Below are 16,674 nucleotides of genomic sequence, written 5' to 3'. Positions count from 1 at the left end.
AAAGGACGGGGGTGGGGGGGGTGGGAGGGGGGAACAGGGATAGGAGAGTGATAGTGTTAGGCAGCTAAGCCTAGGGAATTGGGAAGTCCATTTACGCATGCCCAGGAGAGCCCACCTAGAACAAAGCTGGTTTTTCCCGCTGGTGGGCTCAGATTGGCGTTACACCTGGAGCAGCCCACCTGGTCCAGGTGATTGCAATTCAGCCTATGAGAGCGACCTGGGGTCATTCACCACGCCTCCCCCGGGAACCCTTGAAAAGGCAGGGACAGGAAGGGAGAGGGGCTGGTCTGGTCCTCTTCCTGGGAGGAGAGAGATCCTTGCATGATCCTGAGCAGTCTCTGCCAGGCCACATGGTCGAAGGAATCCTATGGGTGCCGCATAAAACCTGAAGCTTCTTTTAACTCTCATTCAATTCACTTGGATCACGAGTCCAGCTTCGGCATGAAATCTTTCTCGCGCAGAGCCAAGGACCAAGGCTGAAATCTAGCCTGGAGAGAGAGACCTTACAATAGGTTGTTGAGGAAGATGGGGCAGAGAAAAAAAAGAGACTATTATTTGGACTGTTTAAAATATTACTTTTGATATCCATTTCTTGAGGTGGGCTGTGTAAATATATACAGTGTACATATTTCTTAAAAAATCCCTCAAGATTTCTTATTCCTCCAATCTAAATATTGGTCTGAGTAACTAACAAAAACCAAAAAATTCCAAAAAGCAGGAAAGTAAAACTGAACTATATTAGGCTCGTTAACTATAGAACAAAAAAGTTCAAACAAAAAAGACAAAGGAAATCAGTAAAGGCTTTTTTTTTATGGGTACCCAATTTACTAAGAATCATTGACTTTATTAATCTGTTATGCTGGAAAATGAGAGCAACATAGTATACGCTTAGTCAAACAGACATAAGCAAAGATGCAGAGGAAGGCTCGGGACAAGAGAAAAGAGGGAAGAAACTGTTGTTGCTGTTTTTTAAATTACAATGTGCTTTTTTCCAGAGTTGATAATGAACACATTTCCCTGGCAGAGAAATTTATTATATCTCAGGGTCCAATAGAAATTGTCCTCTGTCAAAAGTCTTTTAAGCCATTTTTTCCATGATGGCCTGATGATCCCTGAGCACTTCTCACTGTGAGCCCAACTTCTGCTTTTTCACTGGTCATTTCAATAGCAATGAAAAACAAGCCTGGCCACAACCCTCAAAGGGGAGCACCTGAACTGAGCAGTTAGGGAAGGTAAAAATCTTGTGGGCCATTGACCATGGAGGACAGACCAAGTATATAAGGCATTGAATGGGACATTGCAGGATTCAGATTCATTAAAAAAACAAAAAAAACCCAAAACGACACCCATGTGATTTTAGGTGAAACAATGAAATGATCAGAAACCTCCTTACCTAATTTACTGAGGTGTTCTTTCAGAATTGCTAATTTTCAATCCCTCAATGATGTGTTCAGTTGTCACTAAGGTCCATTTTTATCAGGTTAATCCTCACTTTATTACCTCTCTCTCCTTAGAACTGTTCTTAAAGGAAAGAGTTAGGCAATTAATTTTTTTTGTTTTTAATATGATATACTTTTTCCTGAATTGCTAATTAACAAGTCAAAGAAGTTGGGAAGCATGCCCTCCACCCACTACTTTTCCTTAGTTTGTCTTTCCCTGTTGTGATTCAAATGCGAGCAGGGTCACCCAGAGTGAAGAGTGTTTAGCAGAACTTCCAGACTAAGAAAAAACTACTAAGAATGGATCAGTTGCCACTCCAGGACCTGAGCTTCACTTCCAGGCCACGCCCTCCAGGAGTCTCTTATTACCTCCAGGCCCCGCCCCTTGCGAATGACCCCCCCCCCCACCCCACCCCTACCCAGCTGATGCAATTTCCTGCAGAACCCACTTCCTCTGACTGTGAAGGTGCAGCCCGAGTGTCCCACACGGGTAAGTGAGTCTCCATGTTTCTGTGCTGATCCTAGGCTTGGAGTCCCCGACAGGCCCGACATCCCCAGCTGTGCCCCTGTCCCCACGGATATTACAGTTCCTGCACCCTGTCTGCCCGCGTTCCAGGTCACCGCGACCCCCTGGGTTATTTCCAGTTAAATCCTTTCTGAGCTGGTTACAAGCCTCTCTGCCTTCTGCCCTGGGAATACTCCTGTCCCCTTTCCTGCTTAGGCCCCCTTTCCTCTTTCACCCTCACCCCTCACGCCAGAAATGCCCAATTGAGGGCAGGTTCTTGCCTATGGCCTGTTCCCTCCTTGTCAGTTAATCGGGCAAGAGAGCAGGGGATCCCGGAGTGGCCTTTACCGAAAGGAGAGGCCAGCCTTGCAGTCATCAGGCCGCTCCACTGCTCACCGAGTTCTGTATTAGAGCTTAACTTCTCAGCACCTTCCTTTGAAAAAGGGTACCGTAGCAGTGACGGCCCCAGATCCCCGCACAGACTGAGTTCTCACTGGGATTGCAGAGTCCCACGTAAACCTCATTGAACGCCTTCTGACCAGGAAGCAAGGTTGTAGGTAACTGGATCCTCAGGCAGAGGGCTTTGGAGTGTGGATTACCTTCACCTCTCTCCAGGCAGCCGGGGGAGGGGTGGTCTTTCTGAGAAGCTTGCAAGCCTGTGTGTCCTTGATGGAGGTCAGCAAACTGCAGACAGTACAGGGGTCTCCTAGCTATCCCCTATCAGACCTGCCCTGACTGCATGGGTCAGAAGGCCCTGGACCATTCGGAATTGCCTGTCATTGGCCACCAATCATGCTTTTGTAGGCGTTTCTTTTGCCCTGCCCCTCCCCCACAACCTCTTTGTCCCATATCTCAATTGTGAACCTGGGAAGCCATTTCAACCTCCTGTTGGTGGCTTCACTCATCCAGATGTATTTGTGTCTGTGCTGCGTTTGTCAGTTAAGATTTAACAAATGTTCACTTTAAACTATATTTAAAATGGTGTCTCTGTTTTACTCTAAAGCATCATTCCTGCTTGTGCCTTGTCAATCAATTCTGCCCCTCAGAAACCAGCTTGTGCTCTGTTTTAGACTGCAAAATGGACTCCAATCTCAAATATAATTTAAGGAGACCATTTATTAAGTCTTAATAGTGACAAAGAGAATACAAGACGCAAACAGACGTCACCCAGATGAAGCAGATCATTGGTGCAGTTCAAGGAAACACTCAAGTCGAGAATCTAATTACGGTAAATTATATTAGAACAAAGGAAACTGTCACAAGTTCATGATTGATGGACAATCATTTTTATAAGTGGGACTACAGAAGAAGGGACAGGACCATAATTGGGACATCTATATTGTCAGATAGAACATTTTACAAGAGTGGTCCAGGGCCATCTGACGTAGGTTTCCTGGGCTCAACTTAAGGAATATAGGACACCCTGGATTGGCTGGAGAATGGTGGAGGCCGTCGACTTTCTCATTTCCTCTGCCTCTAGGCAAATCTAATCTATATCCTTGCTTAATAATCAGAAATAATTCCATGGAGGCCTAATCTACGGGTAGACCCTTCAATTTGACTTTAGGCAGTCACTGTCATCCATACACCTTTACTAACTGGGGTGCTAAGACTTTAATCTCTAAGACAGCCCACTGGGACTTGTCTCCTAATTTCTGCTGATGCTGTAACTTTCCACTTGGAGTGTGAAGAATCCAACTTGGGGATATCTCCCCAAATAAACCTCACATGAGAGATTTGTCCTATTTGGCTCAATTCTCTTTATCACTGCACTCTTCAATCCACTGCTATCACTCCCATACCATCCCTCTTGGCTCTTAGTGCATTGCTGGCCCAGATGTAAAGTCCACTCAATTTTTTGTAGGACTTTTTATTTTCTTTTATATTCTCTTGTTTTGCAGAATCCAGCAATTATTGATTGATGTTTCAGGTCCTTTTATGTATAAATCTGGAAAAAGAATAGGTTTTCTTCCTCTGTAAAGAGTTTGGTTTTGAAAATTCAGAGTAGTTCTTCTCTCCTATAGCGTCACTATGAGTCAATTGACTCAACGCAGGGAGTTTGGGTTTTGTGCATTAATATATTTTAGTGACACATGTCCTCAAGGTCAGCACTTTTTTTACTATTTTATTTTCACAGTGACATAGAATTTAAATCGGTCCTTTATCAGTTATCCTAGTGCAGCGGTTCTCAATCTGTGTGTTGTTAACCCTTTAGGGCGGGGGTGGTAACATGTGTTACCTGAGACCATGGCAAATCACATATTTTAGATGGTTTTAGGACCTGAGACACTGCTCCTCTGTCTCCTGCCAGGTCCACCCACATGCATATACGCCCACATATGAATACCCGGAGGTGAAGACTCTTACTCATGATACACCATGATTCAAGACAAAATTTCCTTTATTTGTAATTAGAAATAAACATTTCACAATATATAATGCATATTGTTTTCTGATTAATCACTGTTTTAATTATGATCAATTTGTAGCGAGGAAAATACATCCTGCAGATAATTACATTATGATTCATAACAGTATCAAAATTACAATTATGAAATAGCAACGGAAATAATTTTATGGTTGGGCGCACCACAAAGTGAAGAGAACTGTATTAAAGGGTCGCAGCATTAGGAAGGTTAACAACCACTATCCTAGTGGATACAGAAAATGTTTCTTGCAACCAAATTCTAAGTATGTAAATTCTTTTTATCCTTTTGATTTATTTGCTCTGGTTACTTTCTTTTTCAATTTTTTTTTATTTTACTGGGTAGAACTATGTCCCAATGTTAGCTCCTAATTTTCAAAACTGTGCTATAATTGTTTCTAGTAAAAGGCAACATCCAGATATATAATTCTTATATAAAGTAAGATCTCATCTTATTTAAAATAGGTGACCATTTTCTCTGCCACACTGCATGGTAGAACTTAAATGTTCTAACCTTTTATCCAAGTGTCCTTGATAGAAGGCTTGTTTTATTCACTGGTTTATTGTTCTCATGGGCACTCCAGTGCATTTTGGTAGTGATGCCATGGGCCGTTGAACTTTTCCAGGTTTCGTGGCTGTAATCTGTATTTCAACAGATTGCCACCTCGTGGGACTCAACTGCTTTCATTTAATCAAGCTGACACTCATTTAAGCACTGGAGCAGTAGGGCTTCTTCACTGACTAATGTAGACTTGCCAAGATGACATGTTTTGCATAATAGACATGGTGATTCTTATTTATTATTATTATTTAAATCATTTTATTGGGGTCTCATACAACTCTTGTCGTAATCCATATATACATCCATTGTGTCAAGCACATTTTTTGACCCCGTTATTCTGACATGGTGACTCTTAATGAGAATTTTTTGTGTTTATTTGCACAGAAATGTTTTGTTTTAGTTCATTCATCAGTATGTGAGCAGCTTCAACACTACACAGAAAATTACAGGACTCTAAATCCACGACTTTCCTAAGAACATGGGTGGAATCTAATTCCACATTTCTGGGTCCTAATATGAACAATATTGCACTTTTGCTCATGCTGTGTTTTAAAAGACTTGTGTTATTCAGCAAGGCAACTCTGTTTCCAGTGTGTACCCTTCTCTCCAGTATAGGTTTAGAGTGTGGCCTGATTATTAGAGGTTCATTGTCTTCCAGCCCGTAAACACACATCTTCACTGTTTGAAAGGTGTTAAGGGCTGTTAAGGAACCTCCATAAAAATGAAGATTCTTGTGACATTGCTGTCGGACAGTAACATTTCCCCTATTACAAATGGTATATTCACAGCTATGAGGGAGGAACAGAATTATAAGACAAGTTCAGCACTTCTCTAAGGCAGCTGCTTTTCTAGGGTCTGTGTACAACCCAAGTGAGGTCACTCCCTTCAGACCTGCAGTTAGCACCATCTTTTCTGGTCATCAGTTTCTATACTTTCTCCTAAATGAAAACTGGTTCTGACTGATGTGATGATCTCTGAAGGCAAATAGTTCACATGCAGTTTTTTTAACTTCTAAGGAAGCCCGATGATTAAATTTATAGATCTCAGGGCTTTGGAACATAAGAATACAAATAGAGATGTTTTCTTGGAGAAAACGATGAAATTCAGAACAGGAAACCCACCCTGTCAACCCCTCTCTACCTGCCTCAGAGGCTGGTTCTTGTGCTCACTTGTTCATCAGCACCCTCTGTAGCCCGTTCCTGAAGGTGAGGTTTGTTCCTGGGTTCACCCTGACTTCCCTCACCGTGTCTCCCACAGTACTAGCTGGCCATGTCCCCCATTCCGCTATGGATTCACAGATATAGCTCATCCTTGGCACCTTCTCGGTAGATGACTAATCAGGTCTTCATGAAGTCTGCATATTCTTAGCACAAGCATCAGTTTATATTAGGTAATCCACTCCAAGCCCCATGATGGCTGTTCCGAAAAGGAAGGCACCTGGAAGAAAAATTATATTGATTTATTGATCTTGCTGAAGTAATTCTGGGTGGTTACCATTTAATCTGTCTCTAGCATCCCCTTTATTTCCCAGTTGGAGCTCAGACCAAGGTGATCCTGGAGACAGATTATTCGACGTGCTGAAATTGGGACAGATGTGGATCTCAGATCAGGCTATGCTGTGTGGAAAGATAGTAGATCATTCTTGTTTGGCAGTTTTGTGCTTCTTGGATGGTAAAAGACCCTGGAACCTGTGCACGCGGGCCTATCCTAGGCCAGGTACCCTCCTCCAGTAGGTATGTAATAACAGGCTCAGGGAGAAACAATGTCTTTTGCCTCTGGAAGCCCCTGTGGTTACAGTCAACGGTATTCAGACCTGTGCCATTATCCTGGCCGTGATGTGTCCACTAGTGACTTCTTTTATTTATTTTTTTCCATGGCTGAAAATCCCTTTATTTTGGGAGGTTTGGGGTGCTCTCCTGTTGATAGTATGGCTGGTTTTAAAAATCTATATTGAAAAATAGTTTTCCCCCCGAGCTTTGATGATGCTCCCTAGGATTCTTGTGCCCAATATAGCTGGCCAGAGGGACTCTCGAGTTTGTCTAAATCTTGCATCAAGCCGTCTAGTTATTCTTGTTCTGAAGAAAGTTTTGCTTTTTTGTCTTTATCCATAGCGTTCTCTCATTTGGACTAAACTGGTCTTTAGTTCATAAATCCTTCTTTTTAAAAAAACCATTTTATTGGGGCTCGTAGAATTATTATCACATCCATACATCCATCCATTGTGTCAAGGACATTTGTACATTTGCTGCCTTAATCATTCTCCACTAATGACTTCTTAGTTGCTAATTGGCCCACACCAAGTTCTCACTTTCATTTCAGAGTTCATTGAGATATCCATGTGCCCAGGGTGTCCGGTCAGCATTTCACAGGTTAGGTCCGAGAGGGGTTGCCCCGCTGTTGTTATCATGAGGAAGTATTTGAGGACTTACTTTTCTCAGTGAGAGGAGAACCCCAGTGTGCTCTGACAGGGAGTCCCTGGCACTGGACACACAGAGTATCCTTAGGATTGACATGTTTCCAGTTTGGGGTGAAGATACAGCCCCACTTGAAGTATGTCCTGTGAGGTTAAGCTGTTGGTTCACACAGATCTAAAGATTGACTGGAGTCAGATATTTTCGGGTTATCAGTGCACACTGGTAGAGGAGGTATATAAAATCATTCACTGAGCCCTTTCCCTAGGCCTCAGTAAAAGGCCAATGTTAGTTTTGAAAAGTGGATACAATGCTTCCTATGTATGTACCTTTAATTTTCTGCCTCCTGCATCTTTTGTGACCTGAGTGTCCTGTGGGAATGAGGGGAGGGAAGGGGTCGGTGACAAAATTAAGAAGTAATTAATTTGCCTTATTGATCATGGGTTTCGCTACATCTTTGAGGAAGAAACCAGATGAAATTGGGATGTATAAATTAATAAATCAGTACAACTGAACCCTCAGGCACCTTGCTTATTGGGTAACATCCTTGCATATGTCCGATAGCAGAAAAGACTCCTTGAGGCCAGGACAGAGTAGAGGGGAGATCCACAAGACACCTGTCATATGGACATGTTGTTGTTATCATATATAAACATTTATCAACCAGTTTATTTTGCCAACTACCATGAATTAGATGAAAATGATTTAATAGTTAAAAAAAGAAAAGAAAATGATTAAATAGTTTACTGAAAATGTGCCTGTGATTCCTGGTTTTGTCTGTCTATCTACCTTATTAGTTCCCTACATTTAGGTAAAGTCTGAGAGAGAAGATAGCTCCACATACATACCTAGCAATGTGACTTTCTTGATGGGTTAGATTTGGGTTCAATTTAGGGTTGTAGGGTGCTAGAGTCAGAATCTGTAGGTAAGATTGGAATTAGGTCCTGGGATTAATGTTCCTGGTTCAAGAACAAGAGTCAATGGATAGAAATAGAACATAAGTGTCAGGAGTCAGATGTTAATGGAGAGATTAAAGTAAGGTGACCAGATTTTAACATTGATAAAGCAAGATACCAGCAGGACACCATTGATCAAACTCAGATCCTGGTGAAATAGCCACATGGCAGCCAAAAACCGGATACTCTAGCTTGTCATGCATTCTTTCCAAAAATCGCGACTTTTTAAAAACACCGCGGGAGGTGAGAAAAATTGTTAAAAATCAAGACGTCTGGTAAAGGGCTTTCTGTTTAGAATGTGTCCTGCCTGACAGCTTATGTTTGCAGTTGCTTACGGCTTATGTATTATGGTATAAAGATGTAGAGTTATGATTTAAACAGTACAGTTTGGGAGTTGGTTCCTCAATTTGAGACTTTGAGTTATATAGTTAGGATTTAGGTTATAGAATATATTCCAAGTTGTGTTCCTGATTTTTTAAATTGGAATAAATGAATTAGGCTAAATTTTTTTAATTGGTTTTTGCTATCAGGGAGTGCTCAGGGTATTAATAGCCATTCTGGATGGTGAGGGGCTTTTCAGGTAGTTAGGGTTTCAGTGTTTGGGAAGATTATCAGTGTGTTGTCAGGATGCTCAGCATGTTAAGGTGTAAGGGTTAATAGTCTGGGAGCTGTTGTTTAGCAATTGATGGTTTGTGAATTAAGTTCCCAAAGTTATTTTTACGTATTGAAATGTAGCCTACGTTTTTATATTTATTACCTATTTATGGCATATCTTAAAGATTTCATGGATACAATCATTAATTTATGTTTAGAGGAAATTTTATTTCTCTTTGGCAGCCTTGTCCTTAAAGAAATCTTATTTTGATTACTGTAGTTTTAATATACAGTCAGTTTTTAATATCTGGTGAAAGTGGATATTTTTGTAGTTTTTCTAAGTCTGACATTTTGACCTTTTTTTAAAAAAAGCAATGTTTATTAGCATATTAACCTATTGAAGTATACCCATTTTATGTTAGATTTGTGGAGGGTTTTTTCCCTTAACATTAAAAGCCTTTGATTTTGTTTGGTATGTTTTATGTGTCTATTTAGATAATTGATAATTATCAATTCTTTTGTAGTATAAAAAAGATAATTTGTTTATATTTTTTGGTATATAACAGTGCTTATTTGATGTTAAATGAACTCTAGGACAGATTTCAATTAATCATGGTATATAATTATTTGGATGTGTTGTCTGACTCAATTTCCAATAATTTTAAGAACTTTTTCATGTAGATCCATTACCAATATCAGTCTACAGTTTTCTTGAAGTATCATCTGACCTTGGTATCAGCTTATTACTGGTCTCATAGAAAATGTTAGTAATGTACTCTCACAATCATGGTTATGTTTGTACCCAATAACTTGAACTTAAATAACACAACACAAAGTGATTATTCATACTGTGTGAATACTCTGGTCTCTAGCTACCAGAATCTTCAACTTTAACCTATCTTATAGTTAACCTTGATGTTTCTCATGGAATTTAATTTTGATTCAGTGATGATAGACCTCAGTGATTTTGTCATTACTTTGTTACACACACACACATACACACACACACACCAAACCCATTCCTTCTTTTTAATAAGAGAGCTTATGTTCCAGCAAATGTCACAGGAAAGGTTTGGCATCAGTTACCATGGAAATAACTTTTGTAAATATAACTTACACACTGGTATTTTGTGCTTGTCTTGGGTACTGATTAGTGGTTTCTGAGGTGGTTGTTGTTAGGTGTCACTGAGTTGACTCCATATCATAGGGACCCAGTACACAACAGAAGGAAACACAGTTTTCTATGCCAGACTCACTGTTTAGGATGAACGGTTGTTGTCGTCACTGTGTCTGTTCATTTAGTTGGGGATTCCTATTTGTCCCTGACCTTCTACTTTACCACATACAATATCCTTGTCCAGGGACTGCTCCTTTCTGACAACATTGTCCAAAGTATGTAATAGGAACGCTTACTATCTTTGACTCTAACTAGCACTCTGAGCTTACTTCTTCAAAGACAGATTGGTTTGTGCTTTTGGACACCAATGTTATTTCAGTGTTCTTAGCCAGCAGTATAACTCAAATAAATGAATTCTTCAGTTCTCCTTATGCAGTGTTCAGCTGCCAATACATAAGAGGCAATTGACAATACCATGATTTGGGTGATGTGCACCTAGTCCTCAAAGTAAGATCCTTCCTCTGAAATACTCTAAATAAGCATAATAAGGCATGTATACAATGTAGCTATTGATCTCAACGGTTACTATCACCATTCTGTTTTTATGTATTTTTTGCATAAGTTATCAGTATTTCTGGAAGGCATTAAAACTTAATCATTGAGAATGATTGGGGGGAATGTATGGATGTGCTTTATACAATTGATGTATGTATATGTATGTATGGTGATAAGAGTTGTATGAGTCCCTAATAAAATGTAAAAAAAGAAAAGAGGAGAAAAAAAAGATTATGGCAAAGACTGTACAGATGTGCTTTATACAATTGATGTATGTATATGTATGAACTGTGATAAGAATTGTATGAGCCCCTAATAAATTGTTAAAATTAAAAAAAAGAATGTACAGATGTGCTTTATACAATTGATGTATGTATATGTATGGATTGTGATAAGAGTTGTATGAGCCCCTAATAAAACGTTTAAAAAAAAAAAACTTAATCAAGCTTAAATTAAGAATGTTGCTCAGGAGGGGCCTGGAAGCCAACTTTACTCTGCTACCAACCAATGTAAGGCGCTAGAGTTGAAGCCTGTGGTTAACACCCGGTGCAATGGTGAGCCTTATATTCAAAGTAAGCTTCATGACTGGTATACATGACAGAGTCTAAAACAAATTGCGCTTTTCTCTAGTTGTCTGACTTGCTGATTTGTTTTAGAGGAGCACTAGTCTACACCCCTTATCCTATAACTGCAACCTCACAGTCCTGCGTTCAGAGACACCCTGGGGGTTGCAAAAGGGAAGTGACAATGATATCCAACTAACCACTCAGGCTAATGCCTCACTACTTTATCACACCATTGCCTCTTCCCACCACATTCATTTTGTTGTCCTGCCGAACTGGGTCCTGGTGGAACATGTTTCACCAGCTCAAGTCTAGGCACTAGCTTTTCCTCTTCTCCCTAGCAGACCAAGACTGTGGATGGGACATCCTAGAACCCAAGCCAATAAGCCCACTCCTACAGTTTTTGCTGTTTGCCATCTGTCAGCGTTACCTAGAAAGCTTGGAATCCAGAATGTAGGCCAAGATGACAAAATCGTTGATCAGTCATTTCTTCCCTGGATCCACATTGTACTTTTAAGCTTCTGGCCTCACCTTGGCTCTTGGGATCACCCATCTCCCTACCCCTTGCCATTCCTTGACTGTAGGCTGCAGTCTTTCCCAAAGGCTTTTAAATTGGACATCAGTAAGCAGAAGAGCTTAAAAGAGTAGCACGTAAGGATTCGCCTGGCTTGTTTTCTTGTTTAGGATATCTCTGTCTTGGCCAACGTACATCTCGATGTCCTATTGGTGTCTCTCTGTCACTTGTTGTCCACCTCCACAAGAAGTTTCTGTAATTACCATAGTGTTGCACTTAAATGTGCTACCCAACCATAGGCATTTCTTCACACATAATAGATATTGTAAAGAATACAAAGGATGCAAGCAGATTGGAGAAGGTTAAACCTGATGAAAAGCTAAGCATCGGTTGGAGTGGCATGTAAGAGCATTGTTCAACTTGATCACATTCGCCAAATATGTCAAGGGTTATAGTCTTTGGGGTAGTACTGGCTGGTAGAGAACATTCTTCACAAAATATTCCTTTTAAAGTTAGATTTCTGGTGAAGAAAGATGTTTACCTTCAATGAAGCTTGAGAATTATGAGGCCTTAAATACTTGTACCTTGGAGGGAAGGGAGTGTAGAAAGGGAGAACCGATCTGGGGGATCTACATGTAACCTCCTATCTGGGGGATGAGCAACAGGAAGGTGGGTGAGGGGAGACTCCGGGCAGTGTAAGATAAGATAAAATAATAAATTATTAAGGGTTCATGAGGGAGGGGGGAGTGGTGAGGGAGGGAGAGGGGTTAAAATGAAAATGAGCTGATTCCTGGAACCCAAGTGGAAGGCAAATTTTTAGAATGATGAGGGCAACGAATGTATAAGGGTGCTTTCCTCAATTGATGTATATATGGATTGTGATAAGAGTTTTATGAGCCCCGATAAAATGATTTATTAAAAAAATACTTGCACTTTATTCTGAAAATGAATATTGTATACATATAGGATGTGGATCCAAAGTTGATAATTATATTTGAGAAATTGGTAAAATTGCTCTGTAAATGTAGAGTGGGCTCTGTTTTTAATGCAAGCACCCTCAGATAAGGGCATGGTTTTGATTCCAAGGGTTCAGGGTGGTCAATATTTAGCTCAAGAAGTATAGGCCAAGAACCTGACATGTTTCTCAAAATTGTCTGCTCATCAACAAAGATTTGGCACTGAGAAATGCAGTCCAGTCTATGGAGTTAGAAGTCTGTTACTACTGTCTTGCACATTGAAGCCTCACAAGAAAGATTTCAACTTCTGACTGGGTTGTGAACCAGATCCATTCACCTGACTCCAAACAGGGTGAGCAACCCTGGGGCTCCTGGGGGTGGGGCCAGGGTGGAGGAGCTTGAGGGGAAGTAGGTATCCATGCTTCCTGGGGTCTGACCCCAGGAGAGCGCCAGTGTACAGGGGCCCATGCTGTCCTGTCCATCATGGTCCAATGTCTCATCTCATCTCCCTGAATGATAGAATTCACTGGGTAAGTAATCAATTTGCAAAAGGCCTAGTGGTTACAGATTGGGCTTCTACCTGCAGGGTCAGCAGTTCAGAATTACAAGTAACACCTGGGGGAAAGACAGGGTTTCTACTCTTGTAAAGGGCTACAGTTTCAGAAACTCACCAGGGGCAGGTCCACCTCCTAAAGGGTTGCTGTAACGGGAACCCGCTTGATGGCAGTGAGTTGGGTTTTAGGTTTGGGTTGCTGATGACAGTGACAACAGAGTGTCTGTTTGCTGTGTCCCCGCTTTGATTAGGTCTCCATTGAATCCTTTCTGATAATTGTCCAAAGATGTAGATCATCTTCCCCCAGGGGAGAATGCCTTTGAAGTAGATTGCCTGCACTCCTTTCCAGCCAGCTCCTCTCTACGGGCCTGCCTAGGTCAACTGTCAAACTGCATTAGGTTACTACAAATAATGCTACATTAAAACATCATTTATCTTTGGACTCAAAAGTGCACTCACTATGGGGATATATACTTCTTACTTCATTCCAAAATCTGTACATAAATTTCAATCTATTTTTTTAAACGTTTTATTAGGGGCTCATACAACTCTTATCACAGTCCATGCATACATCAATGGTGTAAAGCACATCTGTACAATCTTTGCCCTCATCGTTTTCACAACATTTTCTCTCTACTTAAGCCCTTTGCATCAGGTCCCCTATCTTCCCCCTCCCTCCCGCTCCCCCCTCTCACATGAGCCCTTGATAATTTATAAATTATTGTTTTGTCATATCTTGCCCTGCCTGACATCTCCCTTCACCCCTTTTTCTGTTGTCCGTCCCCCAGGAAGCAGGTCACATGTTGATCCTTGTAATCGGTTCCCTATTTCCAACCCCTCTCCCTCTACCCTCCCAGTATCACCACTCATTCCCCTGACCCTGAAGGTTTCATCCGCCCTGGATTCCCTGTGCTTCCAACTCCTGTCTGCACCAGTGTACATCCTCTGCTCTATCCCTACTTGCAAAGTAGAATTCAGATCATGATACTTGGGGTTGGGGTTGAGGGGGAAAAGAAGCATTTAGGAACTTGAGGAAAGCTGTATATAAAAAAAATTCAATGTAATAGATGATATATAAGTGTTTATATGGAACCCTTGTTTTGACGTGTGTTAAGGGTTGGACTGCTAATCTCCAGGTTAGAGGTACATACCTATTAACTGCTTGTCATGTCTTTACAGTCTTTGAAACTCGGTCGAGCAGTTCTCCTGTGTCCCCTCAGCAGCTTATACATCTAACTCTACTTGATGGGGAGTTTTACAGTGTTTCTAAAGTGATTTTACAATGTATAGTTCCTCTAGAAAATAGTGTTCACTTCATACTAGCTTTTTTACATAGCCCTTTTAAAATGTTTCCAGCTGCTTTACTTAACATAACCATCTTCAAGGTTCATTGATTTATCATTCTCCTTGAGAATCACACAGTAAGGAATTGATCGTTACGTATGCTGTGAGGTAGGGATCCTGCTTTTTGTTTCTTTTTGACAGCTTATTTGACTTTGTCCAATGTATGTTTGATTGTCCAATCTCTATTTATTATAAAGCCATCTTTACTCACATGTCTGAAGATTATGAGTTTTAGATTTTATTGCTCATGATAAAATCATTTTTCCATCACTCAGTAAGGGCACAGTTAACAGTATTGAGGACTTTGTGCAGTCAGAGGAAGGGAATTGTTATAGCTTTTGGACCTACAGATTATGTGTTATTCACATTGTATTCTCCCATCAGCTTGCAGATTGTGTATCACCAGCAGCGGCGTACAGGAAGGAGGAAGAAGTTCCTGATTTTGGTATTATTATTTCTGGGATGTCCTCATAAGAGATTGAAATTTGTGAACATCTTTATTGCTGATCCAGATAAGACAAACATAGAGTATCCCAGTTGCTGACAGTGTTCTAAGGACCGAAGAAAATTACCAAGGCCCAGGTGATTCTGATGTGTTTTATCCTTTTCTATATTTCATACTGGGATTGTGGAAACCTGCATAATACAGATCCAGTTCATTGGAAAAGTGGAAATTTGAAATTGTAGACGTTAGAGATAAACTTGAACTCTGATTTCAGTATTGGGCTTGAGATTAGGAGACATTGAACATAATGCGTCTCTGAAGATTCTTGGGATCACGTTATCATCTAAATCATTATTCTATGGCCAAACTATGGCAGTCATTCAAATTATAGGCTATGCCTAGTTTTTAAGGGGAAATAAGATCATTTCTTTAGAAGTGTCTGTATTCCATGGGATTTTTGTTTGACTAAGTTTCTTTAATGCTTCTTTCTGAAGGTGATGTGTTACATAATCTCCAAAAGAGCCGCATTTTCATTAATGAATCTAAAATTGAAAACCCAAATGTTTAACCTCAGCCAACAGTGGTTCAAAAATGATTGACATCTTCTCCCCTCCTCTAACTATAGATGCAGGAGAGAGAATCAACCATCAACGTCAGGTCGGATTCATATGAGGCAGAGCTTAAGCATACCTGTACTCTCCATACTTTTCCAGTGATGGCACCAGTTATTGTTCCCACAGTCCTCTCCTACTGTGCTCATTAACTTTTTGCAGTGGCCCTGTGCAAATGTACAGTCCAGAGCCACAGGTACAAGTTTTATTAAGTAACAGCATATAATTTGGTATCAGAATGAATAGGCTGCACATTGGGATTCATATTAAAGAGCCATATAGAAAATTTTGCTCTTCTTCAGGGCAGGCTTGTTCTTTCGGTCCCTCTCAGACATTTTACCCACGGAGGCAAGCTCATTTCATAGTTCCATCTGTCTAGCCTTCTCTCATCTCCTTGGGGGATATCCTCCTCTTGATCTTGCCTGCCTGCCTCACTATCTTGGCTGAAAAGTCCTTTCTGGACCTGTAACCGTTGACTCTGTCACTGTGTCCCTTCTGCCCTGGTCATTATCTCCATCAGTCTAGCTCTTGAACCATGAATATTAACGTTCATTTTGCAGAACCAGCAGTAGATGAGTGAGTGCCTATGAGATAGAGGTTCACGGTGTTCCATGATTTACTTTGTAGCATCTCACAAAGCTAAATATTCGTCAAGTAAACAAATACCTCATCAAGATGTGGATTCTGGTGAGTCCCTAATCTGTATAGAGGTCAGGGATCAATCTGTACGGTTCTCCTCATTCATGTGTTTGCAAAGGCTGATGAACCAGATCATCAGGGCAGACAACAGTCCACTGCCTCACAAAGTGAAGTTGTTGAATCTGGTCAGATAATAAGTTGCAGGGGATGAGGAACCCAAATGGGAAAGTCATACCGCAAGCTGTTGACTCATGGAGTAGGGGAAGTTCTCAAGTCAGGTCACACAGGGGGTTCACAGGTGTTCAAGGAAATGGCTCATGCATTTATTGAAATTGGCAAATCCCTAATCCATGGGATCAATGTGAACTATGTGGCTTCAGGGTCTAACAAAGCCAAATCAACAAACCAATGTCTCACTGTCTTTTCTTATACCATGCGTGCAGGCAGTTCTCTCTCTCTCCCTCTTGATATGATGGCTTCTTGGG

General features: G+C 40.8%; 1 protein-coding gene across 2 annotated transcripts in view; it reads left to right on the top strand.

Annotated features, from left to right (window-relative positions):
• Positions 1-1,883: 1,883 nt before the first annotated feature.
• The window catches only part of LOC142427328 (uncharacterized), a 36,285-nt gene continuing 21,494 nt past the window's right edge, over positions 1,884-16,674 (top strand). For both annotated transcript variants that reach the window (XR_012780030.1, XM_075532582.1), the window contains exons 1-2: positions 1,884-1,929; positions 14,879-15,076. The gene's annotated coding sequence lies outside the window, so the exon portion shown is untranslated. The remainder of the gene's footprint in view (positions 1,930-14,878; positions 15,077-16,674) is intronic.

Source organism: Tenrec ecaudatus, chromosome 15 (assembly GCF_050624435.1).
Source record: "Tenrec ecaudatus isolate mTenEca1 chromosome 15, mTenEca1.hap1, whole genome shotgun sequence".
Taxonomy (NCBI): Eukaryota; Metazoa; Chordata; class Mammalia; order Afrosoricida; family Tenrecidae; genus Tenrec; species Tenrec ecaudatus.
The sequence above is the reverse complement of the archived record's forward strand: the minus strand, read 5'-3'. Positions and strand labels throughout refer to the sequence as shown.